We start from the raw sequence: 20,879 nt of genomic DNA, 5'->3' as shown, positions 1-20,879 counted from the left end.
CATATTTTTAATATAAATTGCTCTAATTTTGCTCACCTTACTCTGTATCACTTCACAAAGGTTCCTTCTGCAATTGTCTATTTTTTTTTTTTTAATGTATTGTGGCAAGCCACATATGATGTCACATTTCAAAGGAAGAAATATAAGCTCTCAAAAATCTTATTAAAATGTTCTATCAAGAGAACATAGTACACAGCAACAAGACTATGTGATGATCAAATCTGATGGACTTGGTTCTTTTCATATGCCAATATTTCTTTAGTTCTCAAATTGATGTTCACTCCCTTGTTTTCTAGGGTTTTTTTTTTTTTTTTTTTTAGTTGCTGTTGTTACTATGAAAAGAGCTGCTGTAACTAATTTTCTATTTATTATTCCTTTTCTTATTTCTTTGATATCTTTAGATTATAGAGCTAATAATGGTATAACTGGGTAAAATGGTATGCACAGTTTAGTGACTTTTGAGGCATAGCCCCAAATTGCTTTTCAGAATAGTTGAATTGATTGGCAACTCTACTAATATCAAATGAGCATAATACTTTTACCTCAGCCTTTTTTTCATATTTGTCATTTTCCTTTATGGTCATCTTTCTCAATCAGATGAGTATGAGGTAGAATGTCTCTATTGCTTTATTTATTTCTCTAATGATTTATAACAATTAAAATTTAATAATAGCTTTTTATTTTCAAAATGCATGCAAAGATTTTTTTCAATATTCATCCTTGCAAAATCTTGTGTTCCAAAATTTTCTCTCTCTCTTTTACCTCCCTCCCCTAGAAACAAAGTAATCCAGTATAGTTAAACATGTGTAATTCTTCTAAATATATTTCCACATTTATCATGCTGTACAAGGAAAAAAAAGATCAAAAGGAAAAAAATGAGAAAGAAAAACAAAACAAGCAAACAACAACAAAAGAGTTGAAATACTATGGCATGGTTCACATTCAATTCATATATATATATAATTTTTTTTTTTTTTCTGGAAGCAGATGGCTCTCTCCATTACATGTATTGGAATTGGCCTGAATCACTTCACTATTGAAAAGAGCCAAGTCCATCAGATTGTTGATCTGAGTTGTTCGTCACGTAATCTTGTTGCTTGTACAATGTTTTCTTTGTAGAATATTTTTAATATGATTTTTGAGGGCTTGTATTTCTTGCTTTGAAATGTGCCATCATATACTTGCATTAAAGAATAACTATGGTTCTTGTGAATTTGAAATAATTCCTTATACATCTTGGATATATGGTTTTTTTTTTTTTTTTTTGGCAGAGAAACTTGCTTCAAGGAATCATGTTGTCTTGACAATTTGTGGAGTATAGGGAACCATGGTATTCACTGTCCTTTTTCATACACCCTTCTATTACTAACAAAATTTGGAGATTTATAGAGAAAGCAGATAAAAAAAAATTGGTATAATAAACTGGAAGTATTACATGCTCACTAGAGTAGTAGGCCATAATGTTGTATTTAACTCTTATGTCAATGCAAGTATCTCCTGATAGGACAACGTGGTAACATAGGCAGTTCATAATATATGAACTTTTCCATTGGAGTGACTGTAGTAAGTAAAATACAAATAAAACTTAATTTCTCTGTTTATTTTAGTGAGATAAGCATTTATTAATCAAATCCTATGTTACACACTGTGCTATATTGAATACATTAGGGTTATTTTTTTTTTTTTTGAGGTAATTGGGGTTAAGCGACTTGCCCAGGATCACACAGCTAGAATACATTAGTTTTTAAAGTAATAAATTATACATAATATATTTTGATATTTTGAAAAATACGTGATTTCATTGATAGGAGAGAATTGATACAGGTCATAAGAGTTTTGTATTTATTTTGTTTCTGAGGCTGAGAAATTCTTCACTTCATGTCCAGATTCCCTGTGATGAACCTACTTGTGTAACAAAGTTTTGATAAAATAATTTAATAAAAGATGCTTTGGGTAAGTTAATTTTAAAAATAATTTAAAAATTGAATGACATCATTTAAAGAAATATCCTTTGTAGATAAAATCCATGCCCAGATGATGCTAATATTTTCAGTACAAAATACAGTTTTCCTAATAAATGATAAAAATAATAAAAGCTGGCAAAGAATTTTACATAAATTTTCTAATTCAATTTGATTCTCACAACAACCTTGTTCTTATCCCTTTTTATAGATGAAACACACACATACACACACACATACACACACACACAGAAAGAAAACGGATGCCTAAGAACATCTAGCAAATTTCTGACAGAATTAGAACTTGTCTTTTTGATGTCTATTACAAGATACTAGACAAGTTTCAGAAAGCACTTTGCCCTCATGGTAGTACCTTTAAACTCTCATTCTAATTGGCAGGATAATGGTAAGAAGGTAAAGAAAGGAGACTACATAGTCAGTGTGAATGTCATGGTTTCAACTCATCCTATACCCTATTATATTTCTCTTATGAAGAAGGGATTGTGTGGCCCAAGGGGCAGGTTTTTCTACTTTGATATATCATCATGATGTGCATGTGACCCTCAATTGTCAAATGTTGTCCCAACTTTGGGCAAATTTTTAATAGCTTTTATCAAGTTGAAAAATCTGAAGATGGATCTAGAAATAGATCATATATCTGTACTTTGAGGATATGATTTGTTAGTAAACTGTGGAAAGGTTTGTTAACATAATGGTGGACACCATGTGTAAATTCTTCAGTTTTGCTAGTTCAGGGAATGTGACAGGTAGTCCTGGATTAGGGTTTTGTATGTGGTTTTAGAATAAATACCTATAGGCATAATTCAATTTGCTGTGTTTTGATTTATTTTATTTTGCAGATATTGTGATTTTTTGTTTTTGTTTTTAACATATTGAAGATTTTGGGCAACTCTGCACCAAACAAATCTACCAGTACCATTTCCCTAACAGCATGTGCTCATACCATGAATCTATCATATTTTGGTAATCTCTTGATATTTCAAACTTTTTCACCACTATTACAACTGTTATGGTGATCTGTGATCAGCAATCTTTGATGCTACTGTTGTAATTGTTTTGGAGTCCCATGAATTGTAACTATGTAAGTTGGCAAACTTAATTGATAAATGTTGTATGTGTTCTGACTGCTCCACCAATCCTTTCTTCCCCCATATTTCTCCCCTCTTCTCAGGTCTCCTTATTCCCTGAATCAAAATAAGATTGAAATTAGGTCACAGTGACCTCAAAGTGTTCAAGTGAAAGAAAGAGACAATGGATGTGACAAACTTCATTGTTAACTTATTTTAAGACACACCCAGCCACTGGAATCTTCAGCAGCCACCACTCTGATCAGTCAATAGCCATTAATATTGAGGTCAGATCATCTACCAGCAAAAATATTATGATTCATTGAAGACTTTGATATTGGCTAGCATTTTTTAAAGCAATAAAGTATTTTAATTAAGTTATATACATTTTAGATATAATATAATTGCATATTTAAGAGAAGACAATATAGTATAAACATATTTTTATATATACTCGGAAGCCAAAATATTCATGTGACTTGCTTTATTGTGATATATTCATTTTATTGCACTATTCTGGAATTAAATCCATAATATCTCTAAGGTATGCCTAGCATGCCTGTAATTTAAATCATGTTTTCTTAGAAGGAGTAGTAAAGAAAAGAGAATATTAAACTCAGAAGGACAGAAGCACTGAGATGTTCAATCTTTAGGAGTCAGCAATGCTTTTAGGAATCTATCATTAAAGTGACTACAAGTCTGCAAATAGATAAACCTTGACTGAATCTTAGAGTGAGTTCAGGGATAAACTGATCCAAATTGAGATGACAAATTTGAAGGATATAACGTAGAACTAGAATATAACTTTTTTTTAGGGATTTGTTGTAGTTCATTGCATAACAAGACCCAAATTAAAATAGGATTACCAAACTATGGAACTGAGCAAAGTCATAGTAGAAAGGCAACATTAGTTTGGATAATTAGAAATAATATGTGGGTGATTAAAATATTTTAGAAAGTAGTGATGATAATGAGCAAAACTTGTCAATAGAACAATATAATATAATAAGCATTTATTAAGTGCCTACTGTGGTTCTGAAATTGTGCTAAGTGCTGGGAAAACAAATAAGAAGCAAGACAATTCCTGTCTTCAAGGAGTTTACAATTACACACAAATGAAGCTAAATGGTTAGTGGAGGGAGGAAAGGAGTATAGGGCATGGGCCAAGAGGGCATGATGATGGTGGAGTTTATACAAAGCAGGGCAGCTGGTAGAAAATAAATCATTTGTTTATCAAGAAAATGAGGCAGCCAAAAAACTAATTATAGATTAGCATCATGGAAATTGCAAAGGAGGTAAGGAGAGATTCTTTTTATTTGCAGGCAGGTAAAATCTTTATTGGGGCAGCTTGGTGGAACAATGGATAGAGTGTCAGATCTGGAATCAGGAAGATCTATATTCAAATCTGGCCTCAAACACTTATTAGCTGTGTGATCCTGGGCAAGTCACTCAACACAATTAGTCTAAGTTTTCTCATCTATAAAATGAATTGGAGAAGGAAATAACAAATACTTCAGTATCTTTGCCAAGAATTCCCTGAATGGTGTCACAAAGTGTCAGACATGAGCAAAATAATAATAATAATAATAATAAAAGTCTCATGGCTAGTTTCATTTCCTAGCCAAACCTTTATGATCCAAATGGATCAGGGTATAATAGAGATAGTATAGTTTTCAAATATTGCAAATTATAAGAAATTAGACATTATAAAGTTGTTCCCGTCTCCATTTAGTACCTCTTAACTGACAGTGCCTGTAAATAATTCTATTCATCATCAAAGTTTGTTTGAGTCTCTTGGGTCTTCTTATCTCAGTAGACTAGCTTCTCCAAGGTCTTCAGATTCAAGTTCATTAGAGTATTCCCCTTCTAGAGTCCTATGCTTTTCTGGAGGCCAGGAACTCTAGCAAAGCAGCCTCTTATTTGCCTGACAATAATAAACCAGTAATTATACTATATGTATCCATCCCCCATCCTTAACAGCATCATTATTTTGAAAAGTGTTCTTAACATTTGCTTTTAAAAGTTGTAGAATAAAATGACCATTTCTGGAATCTATTAAGAACTAATTATGTCGCTTATAAGATTTTTTGTATTTATATGGTTAGCAAATGTATGCTTAAAGTGTTACAATGATACAGTTGCAGTGGTTCTCAGACTTTTTTTTTTAGTATCTTTATCCTATTAAAAATTATTGAGGATCTCTCCAAAGCGTTTTTGTTTATCTGGATTATATTCATAGACATTTACCATATTGGAAATAAAAACTATTTTTGAATTTGTAGACCTCTAAAAGGGTTTCAGAGATCCCCAGGATTCTCTAGACCATACTTTGAGAACCACTGGTTTAGAGTATAGAGAAGTGGGTTTGGAATTAGAGAAAAAAGCTTTAAATTCTGACCATGCTTATATTTGCTAGCTATAATATCTTAGATAAATTGGGCCTCAGTTCATTCATTTATAAAATGAAGTTGTTGGACTAGATTATCTCTAAGGCACTTTTCTGCTTTAGTTCCTATTTTATGTTCTTTAGACACTGTTTATCAAATAAGAAGCAAGCTGTTGGTTTATAGTACCAAACATGCTAATACTACTTGTGATGATTCAAGCAACTGGGTATTTGATTCTTACCTCTTCCTTGGTGGGGAAAACATAGAATGAATTCTTGCTGAATAAAACTAATGTATAATGATATATTTATTGAAAAATTATTAAGGCAAAGTTAATGCTTAGGCAATGTTAGTTTTGCCAAATAATCCCATTTTTTCCCCTATTTTCACCTAGAACTGAACTGGAAAAAGTCTTCATGAATTGTCAACATGTTTCTCTGATAAAACTGACACCTACTCTGCCTGAGGCAAGGCTGGCTGATTCTAGTAATTAGAGAAATCCCTAGTTGGGGAAGTGAAAGATAATCCTCCCTAGTGGCAAGATTTGGGATAGAGAAAAAAAGAAATCTGAAGAACAGACCAGATTAGTTACCAGAGTGACTTTGGGTCATTGATTTTCAAGGGACTGAACCAAGTGGTAAAAATGGCTCTGATTAGAGTTCAATATCCAGGGATTATGCTAAAATCTAGGTAGCCAAAATCCAGGGAGTGTGATGAAGTTGAAGCTTTGTTTGAATTAATTGCTAGCATTTTTATAGTCTTTTAAAATTTGGAAGATTAATTTTTTCAATATATTGTGGTCTAATTTAAAAAAAAAATTTGTTTGTGTTGATGCCTTGATATAGTCCACATTAGACTATCACTGTTTATTCAGCCAACCCAGGCAAGTTTTTGTCTTATCCATTCTATTTGACTTACTGATCAGAAATCCACTCTTTATTTTATATCTCCTTTACATTCCATTAATCTATGGTATAATATGCTCATTCTTCAATGATGAAGAGTAAGAAAGACAATATTGTATAGGATAATGCTTGGTGGAAGTATCTCAGATGACTTTAGTTTGTTGTATAACTACTGTACTAATTACACTTGCAAGAATGTGATACAAGATGAGAATATAAGGGGCAATAGAGAAATGTGCAGTATATGGAATTGGTAGAGTCTTCATCAACTTTACCTCCACCAAAACACTCTCTTGGAACCTGCTGAAACATTTTAGGAGGAGAGAAAAGGTACATATGACTGTTCTGTAGTTTTACAATAATACAACTACAGACATTTAAGATATTTCCCTTAGTCGAATATATCTTACAGGACACTTTTTTCCTTCCCACCTACTATTAGTGATAGAGAGGAATGAGCACATTATGCCCAAGATTCATGAAACATAGGGTAGATACAGAATGAGGAGTGAATTTGCAGGCAGTATGTCAAATGAGTTACCACTTGAATGATGGGAAAGGTCTCTACTAGTGTAAATATTATAGGGAGAGAAACAGACCTTCCTTCTGGTGCTCAATGGCTCTCTGAAAATCTACTAATGGTTGACTTATTTTTGTTACTTTGACTAGTCATAAGACATGACAATTTGGATTTGTGGCATTCAACTCTCCTAGGTAGTTAGTAAATACAGAAACTGATATATAAGATGCATTCAGGAAAGACAAAATGGTTAGAAATCTTAAAAAATATAAAAGGTAGTCTTCTGTGTAAAGTTCACAGAGAAGTTAAACCTACTTATGTAGTATACAATAGGGTGGCTCAATTACTCTAGAGACAGAAGCACTATTCTAGTTTTCAGTTATGTGCTTTTTTGTCAATTAGAATCAATTAAATTCAATGAACATTTATTATACACCTGCTATGTCCCAGATACAACATTATATGAGATAAAAAGAGAAAAATTAAATAGCTTTTGCCATCAAGGCCTTATATTTTACTCATAGACTGTGGAAAGGTGAACTTTTACCCAAAACCCAAATATGTGAGGTGAATTGGAAACCTTTACTCAAGATTATATTAGAGGGAGGCCTATAGTACCTGTAGATATATTTTAGGAATAAGTGGATTATTTGTCTATACTTAAATATGTAGACGCAACTTAGCCATCTGGGTTAAGTGTCTACCAGCACCAAAATTATATCATATTTCTGTTTAAGTCTGTGACAAAATTTAATATTACTGACTCCCAAGATTGGAGGGTGGATACCAAGAAGAGGTGTTTTGAACCTTCTGGCCATTTTATTGAATCTTGTTCTGAGACCAGATATTATGTGACTACACATACCAACTGATGTTATATTGCATTCCCAATCACTGTCACAGATAGTAGGTATGTAAAATCTTGAAGGTCATAGACCATGATGGTAGAAATTGAATACTGCTTATTCGATTTCTACAGGAAGATTTATGCTTGCTGGTAACATTCTGAGACAAAACTGTTATGAAGTGAAGCTATTCTAGGTCTACTGAGAGCAACTTCCAGTTAGTGTTTAGTGGCTTCAAAGTTTGTGCAATATGAAGAAAATTAATCTTTTGGAGGGCTAAATATTGAATTTCATAAGTCTATATCTATGTGAAAATTTCATTGCCTAGCAATTTAAGTAATGATCAAATTGAATTTAAAAATAAAATGCAATGGATTAGACATTAAATTTCTGGATGGTTTGATGGAAATCTATATTCTTGTGGTCAAATGGATAATAAAACTGTGGAATTGACTTGCCAAATTATCTAGTCTAAGACCCTATTTTTATATGAGAAAAAAAAAACAGAACATTGTACAGGTAATGAGGTTACATCAGGATTTGAACCCATATCTTCTAACTCTAAATACAGTACATTGTCCATGGTATCACACTGTCTGAAGTGTGAGGGCTTTTCAAAGTCATGACCTGAAATATAACTGTGACTAAATACCTCCTCCTTGCAGAAAGAAAAGAGCTCTTACAAATTGGTCTCTTTCAGGATTCATGGGCCTATGCCATAGAAGAAGATGAATGGTTTTTCTGAAAACAATGGCTGTCTTCATTTTCATTAATAACTCTTTTAGCAAAATCTTGTTTCTTTCAGGACAGGGGCTGAGATGACTTAGGGTTTTCGGTTCATTAAATTCAACCTCTACCTTTGGTATATAAAGAAGTAAAAATGATAAAATCTAGAAGGATGATTACATTAAATACATATTCTTGGACACATAATTTTAAAGATTTTTTTTTAATTATTTTCTGAAGGAATGGGTATTTATTCAAACCCTGAATCTGTTGCCAATTTCTTGTGTGACCTTGAATGTTTCCTCACTTCCTTCACCTACAAAATAGTTTGTACTAAATGAGTTTTTAAATCAGTTAAATCTTATGAATTCATTTGGTCACCATTCCTCTTCTTTCATTTTACAAGAATCCTAATTGAATATCTGTTGCACTCATACACAAAACTCCATCTCCTATCTTGGTACCTTTTAATTAATTGTCCTAATACCTGGAATCTAATCCTTCTTAGTTCTAGAGTCTTTTTTTTCCCCTTTAAGATATAGCCCAAGCACCATCTTTTATATAAAGCTTTTCTTGCTGCCTTCAAGTACTTCCTCTTCAAAACTATATATTTGTATCTATTAACTTTATGTCTGTGCTATATGTATTTTATGTCTACTTGTTTTCTCCACTATTGGAAAGGAACTTCCATTTGAATATGTAATGTTTTATTCTTTTTACTTGTATCATTCCAATTTGGCATATCAGATTGGCAAAGATGACAAAAATAGAGATAAAACAGTTTTTGGAGGAGCTCTTAGGCAATAGGCCCAGTAGTGCATTGTCGGTGGAGCTGTGAACAGGTCCAGCCACTTTGGAAAACAATTTGGAACTATGTCCAAAGAATCACTATATTGTTCATATTTTTTTGATTTTGCTCTAACACTATTAAGCTTATAACCCCAAAGAATTCAAAGAAAGAAAAAAAGAACCTATATGTACAATATGATTATATTAGCTTGTGTGTGTACATATATCACAAAGTATTAAACTACAAAGGGGACCATTAATTGGGCAATGATCAAATAAATTATGGAACAAAGAATTAAGGAAATAGAGATGAAATAAATGGTTTCAGAGAAACCTGGGAAGATACATTAAAGATGCTGTAAAGTGATCAGAACCAAGAGAACAAGAATATGTGATGCAATGTTGTAAAGAAATAGAACTTTAAAAAGCTTAAGATTTTAGATCAAAACAAGTCAATTACAATTCCAGAAAATGGATGATAAAGATTGCTACTTGCTGCTTAAGAGAGATTTGATATACTCAAGATAGAGAATGAGATATAAAATTTCAAGCACAGTCAGCCTGGGGATTTCTCTCTCTCTCTCTCTCTCTCTCTCTCTCTCTCTCTCTCTCTCTCTCTCTCTCTCTCTCTCTCTCTCTCTCCCTCTCTCTCTCTCCCTCTCTCTCTCCTGTGTGTGTGTGTGTGTGTGTCCTTTTTTCATAGCCACTAAGGTGAAAAAAGTTCCCTCAAAAGTATTTTGATCTATTTGCTAGTTGCTAGAAGAACTTTTTATTTGGCTCTTCACCCTGTTTAGAGGCATACCCAGCAAGTTAAAAGGATTTTATTCAATATTCCAAGACAGAAAAACATTGAGAGGACCATCCTCAATTTGACCTATGCCTATCTCTTCCAAAGGCAGCTGGATAGCTCATTTGACGAAGTGATGGACCTGGAATTTGGAAGACTTATTTCTCTGTCTCTGACTTTATCTGTCTGTCTCTGCCTCTTTTTATTCTCTTTCTTCCTTTCTATTCTTTCTTACCTTTTCCCTCCTTCCTCTCTTGCTTCCTCCTTTCCGTCCTTGATATTACAACTAAATACTTACTTAATTTAAAGAGGAAAATTAGCCATACAAAGCAATTTCATGTAGTCTTCTCTTTCTTCTCTACTTCATGTATGTATATTTCCTTTCTATGTGTTGTCCGTTAAATTCAAAATAAAAAAAAATTATATGTTATTATATATTTTATTATATATATGTATAATTTAAAAAATCTCACAACTCTGAGTATAGGCTAGATAATGAGTTTTTGACAATTTGAAAAATAATTATATGACCATAAGAATAAGGCCTTCCCTACTGGACCTGTGATTTTAGCTCATGTGTTAACTTAAAACCTTCTTTTGTTTTGAGTAAGGGCAAAGTTATACAGACAGCATGACAAGTTTTCTCTGCCTGCCACCTTTGAATCTTTGTCATTACTGGGTATTTTCAGGAAGTGATTTCAAGGTTTCTGGACCTGCTGTGAAGATATGGCAGGAGTATGCCTGGGGAGGGGAGGGGGTAAGTTAGGTCTCAGCAGACTGAAAAATAAAGGACAGTTACAGTGTTCTCAGGAAGGAAAAACTTGAGCTCTTCCCAGAAATGATTCCCTTTGTCTTTTTTCTTTATGGGGTTTATTCACTTTAGAAAACAGGTTGATTAGACCTTGTTCCTAAAATGAAAGATTCATACTTTTCAGGAGATTTCCAAAACCCTACCATACCTGAAATTAGAAGATTGACCATATAAGATAGAAAGAGGACAGTTATCTACTTCATAAATATCTGATGAATTATAAAGCCATTTATATGTTTGAATTATCATAAAGGATATGATATAAATTATAATTTATATTATCAAATTTATAATTATTTCCTATTTGTTTTGAAAATAGGTGGATAAAACATTTTCTTTTAAAAATGTTTAAATTGGTGCCTTTTGTTTTTCATATCAAAATAATTTCTAGTAATACCTTTTCCCCCTCCTTGCCCTGCCAGACAATCTTACCTTTTAATAAAGGAAAAACAATTCAGCAAAAACACCCAATACAGAGAATGCATCTAACAATGTAAACACCACTCTGCTCTTATATTCTCCCACTTCTTCACCAAAAAGAAGCTATGTTTTAGACAAAAAAGGCATTTTTCATTACTCACTATATTGAAGCAAAGTTCTTATTCACTCTGAGTAAGAACAGAGCCTACTAATTAAAATTGTGTTATATTAATTTTAGGAACAAATAATGTATTTCCAGCCTTACTTCAAAAGAAGTAGAAACTAAAACTTATTACCAGCTCAGAAGATTTCTCTGTTGGAGAGTATGCTTCTGTCTTCAACATTAATCATTATATCCTATTCATCCATACTCTGCCCAATTCCTTATCATCTAAGAGCCCACAGTCCATTATTCCTCATACACTGAGGATCTGAAAATGAATCATTTGTCTATGACTTTCTGCCTTCTTGTTCGGCATAGTAAATATCTCACTCTCATTTTCGTTCTCATCTGCCAAGCTTCATAATCTTGGACTTTATCATAGCTTTTCTCTGGGTATTCCTAATCATTTCTTGTTCCAAAACATGCAGTACTCTCATAGATATATCTTTTAAATTCTATTCAACTCAGCAAACATTTATGAAGTAATTATTATGTTTACAAGGCTATACAAAGTGAATTTTACTTCTCAGGTTTATGTGAAATAGCTCCACTCTTTTTAAGTTCTATGTAATATGTTTTTCAAAGACTAGTCTGCCTTGCTTAAGAATTTCAACTTTTAACTAAGCAGGTTTGAACTGGATGTGCTGGTCATTTTTATTTTTTTCTACAGAACTTTAGCCTGGTCACCTTTACCCCTGATTCCCATTACTTTCATATCATTGGAAAAAGCAGAGAAACTCACAAGCATACAGAAAAATTGTCGCAATTGAGGAGAGCTTTACCAAGCCATAATGTAAAGAACTAAAACAAAAAAAAAATGTTTTGCCTGGAGATCTGAAGAAATAGAAGTTGAGAAGATCGACCTTGGAATAGATGTCTCATAAAGTAGATAGCTTTTTGTCCCTGGAAATGCCAAAATAGAGCTTTAATGACACTCGATCTAAAAGGGATTTTGTTGTTGACTTGGAAGGGAATTGAACTAGATAACATCTAAGATTTCTTCCATCTTTAAATGCTATGATTTTAGAAGAGGGGAAGTTGATCTGTGTGTGTGTGTGTGTGTGTGTGTGTGTGTGTATTTCCATTAAATATTTGTAATCTGTTTTTCTTGTTGTCCTGTTCCCCAAATAAATAAGTACAAAAATAAAAGATCCTCATTATAGAAATGAATAGTCTGAGAAAGCAAGTTTTCATTTTGGCCAAATTTGAAATGTAATTTTAAGATCTTTACCTCTCTTGCAGAATATCAATTGTTAATTGTTTTTTGGTTGTATCTGACTCTTTGTGACCCCATTTGTGATTTTCTTTGCAAAAATATTGGAATAGTTTACCCTTTTCTCTAACTCATTTTACAGGTGAAGAAACTTAGACAAACAAGGTTAATTGACTTGCCCAGGGACACTCAGCTAACAAACCCACATTTGAAATCAGGAAGATGAGACTTTCTCATTCTAAGCCCAGCACGCTATTCAATCCTCTATTCTAGTACCCTGGAAAAAGATGTTTAATCCAGTCTTTCAGACCACAATTGCATTGTTTCTTGTTTCAAAGTCTTTTAAAGTTTTTTTTTGGGGGGGAGGTCATTGGTATATTTTTCTCCAAAGCAATATAATTATTACTGTACAAATTAATTTTGTATGCTTCAATCTGCATCAATTCAAAAAGATCCTTCAGGTTTTCTCTGTAGTTCAGTTCAATTGCCAAATTTTCATTAGGAATGTTCTACATATTAAGTACTCTGCTTAGAACTACAAGAGATAGAAAAAATTTTAAAACTTAATAAAATTAGTTCCTGCCTCTAAGAATTTTAGTAACAGAACAGAAGGAGGTATATAAATAACAAATAATAAAAACCAAAAAAAAAAAAAAACTGGATGTCATAAGAATGATATTAAATTCATTGCTTTTTAGAGAAGGGGAGATCCCCATCCCAATGTGGAAGTACCTGGGAAGACTTAATAGGCATCTAATAATTTAGCTATACAGTAGCCCAAAAGTATCAATGCATTTTAAAACTTTAATAGTTAATAAAGGTAACAAAGACTTTTTGAAACTGTTAATATAGCATATTTATACATATATATATATATATATATATATATACACACACACATAAATGCGTGAATGTATCTCTCCTATAATTTCCACTCAAATGTGGATTGTATGAAGACCTGAGCAGTCCAGTTTGTTTGTATGTAGTTTTCAATTTGTCTTTTGTGTGTCTTTAACTGTTTCATAGAATCACAGATTATGTGAATACAAAGGAACCTCAGGATCCATCTAGTTCAACCCATATGAAAAAAGAATCCCTAACATGCCATAGTTGATAATAGTCAGTCATTTCACATCTATTTTAAGACCTCTTTTGTTAAGAAGTTGTTCCTGACCCCAAGAGTAAATTTGTGTCTTTCTGACTTCACTCCATTGATTTTGATTCTTGATCCTCTAGGGCCAAAAGAGCAAGCCTAAACCCTCTTTCATATGACAGTCCTTTGAATACCTAAACACAGTTATCTCTTCTCCAGACTAAACTCTCCCAGCATTTTTAGCTGATTGGTATATGATTATGAACTAAGTTGCCATCTCAATCTTTTCCTTCTGGGCATTCTCTTACCAATATTCTTCTCGAACTGTGGTTCTAGAAATCAAACACAATACTCCTGATGATGTTTATTTATAGCTAAATGCAAAATGACTATCATCTCCTTTTTATTGAAATGGATTTTTCTTCTAATGCAGCTCAAAGTCATATCAGTTGCTTCTAATGGTTCATCATATTGTTGACTTATATTAATCTTGTACTTCAATTAAAACCACTATGCTTTTTCTAAATTGGTCTTTAATTATGAATCTCCTACCTTGTCCTTTTCAAGCTAATTTTTGTACCCAAATATAAATCTTTATTTTTATATAACAATATTGAATTTTATGTTATTAGATTCAGTTTAGTATTCTAACTTGTCGATTTCATTCTGAATCATGATTGTCATTCATTCCATTGGCCATCTATTCCAATGTAGTGTCATAGGCAAACCTAAAGAAATATACCTTCAATACCTTTATCAAAGATAATTTTATATATATATATATATCTGTATATATATATATGAAATCTAAATATTACAAATCTCTTGGGTATTCTGTTGTAGACCTTTTGCCACAGACACTGAACTATCCAATGAAACTGATCTGAGTTTGGCCTCTATTGGAAAGTAAGATCCTTGAAGAAATGGACTGCATTTATTAATTACTTTTTTGCTTGTGTTTTAAATCTCTTGGCACATAACAAATGTTTAATAAATGTTTTTTATTTCTTTGTCTTGAATTCATCTTATGATACTATCATCTTTTTTACATCTCTTCATCTTTACTACAAAATAGCATTTGATACTTTCTCAAAATCATTGTTAAAATCAAAACAAATTGGGGGCAGCTAGGTGGCTCAATGGATAGAGAGCACCAGCCCTGAAGTCAGGAGAAACTGAGTTCAAATTTGACCTCAAACACTTAACACTTCCTAACTGTGTGACCCTGGGTAAGTCACTTAATCCTAATTGCCTCAGCAAAATAAATAAATGAATAAACAAATACATAAATAAAGTCCTCTTTCATATGGCAATCCTTTGAGTATCTAAACACAGTTATCATATACTCTTTTCCAGGCTAAACACCCCCAGCTCCTTCAGCTGATTGGTATATTATTATGACCTCAGTTAACATCTTAATTCTTTGCTTTTTATATCTCCTTATCAACTAATTTGCCAATTCTAAAGAAAATGAAATAAATTTTACTTGGCATGATCTGTTCTTTGTAAAGTCATATTGATTCTTTTAAATCATTAATTTGCTTTCTAGATTTAATAATAATAATAATTCAGTTTAAGCTGAGTTTTTGCATGTATATGTAGTTTTTTTATTATTTTATTTTATCTTAACATTTTTTATTTCCAAATTCTAACACCTCTTTCCCTCTTACTACTCTCCCACCTAATGAGAAGGTAATCAATATGATATCAATTTATATGTGTGAAATCATACAAAATATTTCAATATTAGCTGGATTGTGCCAAAAAAAAAAAGCAAGAAAAATTAAGTCAGGAAAGTGTATTTCAGTTTTCATTCAGAGTTGATCAGTTCTTTTTTTGGAGGTGGATAGCATTTTTCATCATAAGTCCTTTAGAATTTTCTTGAATCACTGTATTGGTCAGAATAGCCAAGTCTTTTATAATTGATCTTCATTACACTATTGCTTTTATTGTGTACAATGACCAATGACCTTGTTTGGCTCATTTCATTTTGTATCAGTTCATCTAGATCTTCCTTTGCTTTTTTTTCCCCCTCTCTTCCTGAAACCATACCTCTAATCATTTCTTGGGGAAAAGGGTGTGCTCAAGGAAAATTAATACTTCTGGTGTGAAGGCTGCTAGGCCCTTTAAATGGCTGCTTTAATTCTTACCTATGACTTTATGAAGCTATACTATGCACAATAGCCACATTCTGGTAATCCATTTCAGCAGCCAGGCTAAACCAGGTTGAAGGAAACCAAAGGTTCTCAAATCTTTTGGTGAGTTAGGGGAATCTCTGCCCCACACATATAAAGACTTCATTGGTAGAATAAGCAAATGAAAACAGTTTGTTCCAATGTCCATGAAGGCAAGTGAAACAGGTGTTGTAGGGTGCTTTTAGAGCTGGTTTTGATATCAAATTCACCAAGATTATCCATTGCATTTTGACTCTAGACTGCCACTCACTGGACAAGAATGCCTTTGGAGGAGAGTGTGAGGTAGATGATTTCATGCAACTCTGCCTCACTTAAATACAATTTACACATGAATCAAAAGAAATCACCATACCATTTTATCATTTCTACGTATCTCAAAGCCCAGTGGTGATAGGGGCCTCAAGAAGCAGTGGTTGTGGATACACTGAGAGCTGTAGTCCTAACTGTGCACACGGGCAGTGACCCAGGTCATAAGGGTGTCTTCTCATTGGAAGTAGGAGGGGGATTTGGCAGTCTCCTGGGTATCTGGTCTGCCCATAAAAGATCTCATTGCTCATCTCCATGGGTGATGAAGAGGCTAGAAAAGATGCCCTAAAATTGTCTGCTTACCCAACCCTGGCTTGATTACCATGATGGTGGGAATCCCATTTTGTGGTTGAAACCCTAAAAAATGTTTAAAATCTTTGGAAAAGCTGATTTATCTTACCTTTGATACATGGAATGTGCATACACTCATAGACAATACAAAAATCTAATGCATCTGAAAGAAGAAAAGCTCTTGTGAGAGAATTCAACAGGTATTGCATCCAAATAGCAGTCCTGAGTGAAACAAAGCTACCAAATGAAGGTCAGCTTACTAAAGTAGGAGCTGGATACATGTTTTCTGGAGTGGTCACAATAAAAGGGAGTGTTGTGAAACTGATGTAGGTTTTGCAATCAAAACTAATCTAGTAAATAAATGAATTACCTTCCAAAAGGAATGAATGACAGCTCATGACCATGAAATTGCCACTTGCAGGAAAATGCCATCATTAGTGCCTATGCTCCCACCATGACAAATCCTGATAATGTCAAAGAAAACTTTTATGAAAACCTAGAGACCCTTATTATTGATGTGCCAAAAAAAGGCATGCTTATAATTCTGGGCGGCTTTAATGCTAGAGTGGGCTCAGACTACCAGATATGAGGGACTCCTCAGGAGGAATAAAGTTAAAAACAGCAACAGCAATGGTCGTTTACTTTTGAAGACTTGGGCATCTCATCACCTTCACATCAAAACTTATATTCCATTTAATTAAATACAATAAAACTTCATGAATGAACCCTCATAGCAAACATTGACATTGTAAGAAGAAAAGACAGACAGTATGTGAAAGTGAACAAGTCAATATGTAGTGCAGAATGCTGGACTGATCTTAGACTTATCCCCTCCAAGCTGAATATTCACATTCAACAAAAGTGGTGGCCCCAAGGCAAAAAGACTACTAGAAGAATTAATGTCAATGGATTAGATTGCTAATCTGAGAGGGAACAATTTACTGCCAACTTGGAGAGTAAATTGAGCCAACATGCAGCTGGCAATGATGGAGCACAAAAGAAGTGGGCAGCTTTCAGAGATTTGGTGTACAACACTGCATTTGCTCCTCTAAGTTACTTGCAAACATCAAGACTGATTTAATGAAAATGATGGGCACACAATCTTTTTAAAATGCCAAGGTGCTGAGAGGGGTTGACTCTACTGGCTTGATTTATAGCTAAGGTGGAGGAGCAGATGCTGTCAGCCAGGTGTGACCAGGTGTTTACTTTTTCTTCTGGCACATGTTATATGTCTTTGTGCCGTGTCCTGAATGAGTTTATGATCCTGAGAATGTTACCTCTGGCTTTTGTGAAAGAATCTTTATACACATCTCAATTCAATTAAACTCAGTTAATTCAATTTAGGTTAATAATAATGGCAATAAAATAAATTTAATGATTTCAGTTTTGCAAAGTACTTTACAATTATTTCATTTTATCCACACAACTCTAGGGACTATTACCCCCATTTTACAGATGAGGAAACAGGCAAAAAAAAGGTTAAGTAATTTGGCTAAAGTCACAAAACTAGTAAATGTCTGAGATTACATTTGAACTCAGGTCTTCCTGCCTCCATCTTGTGCTTTCTCCAAATTCTCGCTTCTATCTCTCCTCTCTCTTTTCTTCCTTCTCCCAGTATATCTTTATTTCTTACCCTTTCACTTTTTTTGAGACCATTTCAACCTAATCAACTCATACTCATTACATTTATGTAGACTAATTGCCCTGATAATGAGAAAGTTATCAGGAATTACATGCATTATCTTCCCAATTAGAAATGCAATCAGTTTAATATTATTCTCATATTATCTTTCTTCATGTTTACCTGTTTACAATTCTCTTCAGTATTTTAAATATTATATTTTCTACTTAGCTCAGGTTTCTATACCAGGAATGTTTGAATGGACTCTATTTTATCAAATATTCACACACATCCCAAAGGATTATATTCAGTTTTATTGAGCAAATTATTTTTGGTTATGATCCCAGTTCCCTTACCTTTTGAAATATAATATTCCAAACTCCCTGCTTCTTTAAGTTGGAAACAGTTAAATTTTGTGTTATTCTGACTATGGCTACATGATCATGTTTGAATTGTTTTTTTTCTGGCTGCTTGGGTTATTTTCTCTTTGACCTAGGATTCTGGCATTTGCCTAGTCCTTGGCATTTTCATTTTGGGATTTCTCTTAGGAAGTGGTAGGTAGATTATTTCAATTTTTATTTTACCCTCTAGAACTCAGATATTGGGGCAGTTTTTCTTTATAATTTCACAAAATATGATGTATAGCATTCCTTTATCTTGGATTTTAGGTAGTCCGATAATTTTAAAATTATATCTCCTTGATTTATTTTCTAAATCAGGTTTTTTTTTTTACATATTATATTTCACATTCTCTTCTATTTTCAATTCTTTTGAATCTTTAAAATTATTTCTTGATGTATCATGGAGTCAGTTGCTTCCATTTAAACCCAATTCTAATTATTAAGAATTATTTTCTTTAGTGAATTCTTGTACCATCTTTTCCATTTGGCCTGTTCTGCTTTTTAAAGAGCTCTTTTCTTCAGTAAAGTCTTCTTTCTCCCCTCTCTCCTCTCTTTTTTAGGTCAATTCTTAATTTTAAGGTGTTATTTCCTCTATTTTTGTGCCTCTTTTGCCAAGCTATTATTTCTCTTTTCATAATTTTCTTTCATCATTCTCATCCCCCACCCCTGCAATTTTTTCTCTATCATTCTTATAATTTTCCTTAAATCTTCCAGAAATTCTTGTTGGCTTTGGATCCAATGAACATTTTTCTTTGAGACTTTTTGTTTTGTTTTGTTTTGTTTTGTTGTTGTTGTTGTTGTTGTCGTCGTCTTCTTCGGAGTTTGTGTCTTAGTCCTCCCTTCCACTGCAGTAGCTTTTTTATGGTCAAATTCTTTTTGTTGTTGTTGTTTGTATATTTTCCAAGCTTATTATTTGACTGAACTTTATATTAAAATTAGGTTTTGCTCACCTGGGAGTGGGGAAGCATTGAATCAAATTTCAGGCTTTTTCTGTGCTCCTGTTTTCAGAACTAGGGACTCAAATTTTTGGTGCTTCAAAGGTGTTGTGAGCCAGGAATAAGTGCGGTCACTTCACTCCTGATTTGTGCTCTAACCTTCATCCAGAAAGCATCCTTCTTCCCTTGAAGCCACAAATACTAGTGTTTTTTCTTGACCCTGGAATTGTGACTAGTTCCCTGCCCTCTTGTAGCAGTAGTGCTACTCTACCTTGAAACAGTGACCAGGGCTCCAGCACTTTTGTGACTGAATAGAAATGCTCTTTTCTGTTCTGAAACTGTAACCCAAAACTACACACAAGCATTAGTTGCCAATTAGGGCTAGTTCTATTCACTGAGGACAAAGTAATCTTTTTGTGACCAGCTCTTCAACACTCTTACTGTTTCTGTACTGAGAGTTCTGGAAGATGTCATGGATGCTGTTTCCTCTTTTGTGGCTGCCTCCAAGGGCTACTGCTAGTGTTGTCCCCTGAGCTGGGTGGGGAGGGGAGCATATGCTCTGAGCTGGTCCCTATCTCCTTTCAGATCTCTTCTGCCAACTTCCTAAGTTGTCTTAGGTTGGAACAATGTATCACCCTGATTTTATTGGCTCTGCTACTTCAAAGTTCTATTTCAGTAGTTATTTTAAAGTTGTTTGGAGGGTATTGTTGGGATAATTTGGCTAAACTGATCCCTCTAATCTTCCAGAGTGGCTCTATTCTCTTCTCTTTCTAGGGATATTCAACAATTATCACTTAATGATTCATTCTAGAATTTTTTTTTCCCAAGAATTTAAATCTAATTTACTGGCCTATAATGTGTAGACTTTATTTCTATCCATATTTTACAACTGTTTGTGATATCTCCGTTTTCAGAAAGGAATAATGATGATCATTCAAAGATTGAAACTGAAACATACTATTTCTATAAAAGCAAGAGAAAAGGAAAGGCCCTAGTAAACAGAACAAAATGATTGATAATTTCATCAGCTGACTTGGAATCTGTTTCCATTATCATACATTTGGCATTACAATAGAAACTCAGAATGAAGACCATTCAGGTTGGAAATTTACTTAAATCATTGGGAAGTAGAAGTAGTTAGTGAAGTAAGATAGATTGTGTGTTTGCAAGAAATATTAATTTTTATTTTATTTTAGTAATTTTGAGGTCAAGCACTAGAACTAAGAGACAAAATTAAGCAACGTGAAATGAATCCAATGTAATGGTATTCTGTGCTCAGAGAATATTAGCTGACAAGAGGAATAATTAGTCAATAATGTTTCCTCTTTTTATTGGTTTGTAAAGTTTTACAGCTATTCAAATGTTGGGTGGGACAGGACAGCTCTTGGTCCAAAATTAATTCTGACATCACTGATCCTTCAA

Source organism: Antechinus flavipes, chromosome 5 (assembly GCF_016432865.1).
Source record: "Antechinus flavipes isolate AdamAnt ecotype Samford, QLD, Australia chromosome 5, AdamAnt_v2, whole genome shotgun sequence".
Lineage (NCBI taxonomy): Eukaryota > Metazoa > Chordata > Mammalia > Dasyuromorphia > Dasyuridae > Antechinus > Antechinus flavipes.
The sequence above is the reverse complement of the archived record's forward strand: the minus strand, read 5'-3'. Positions refer to the sequence as shown.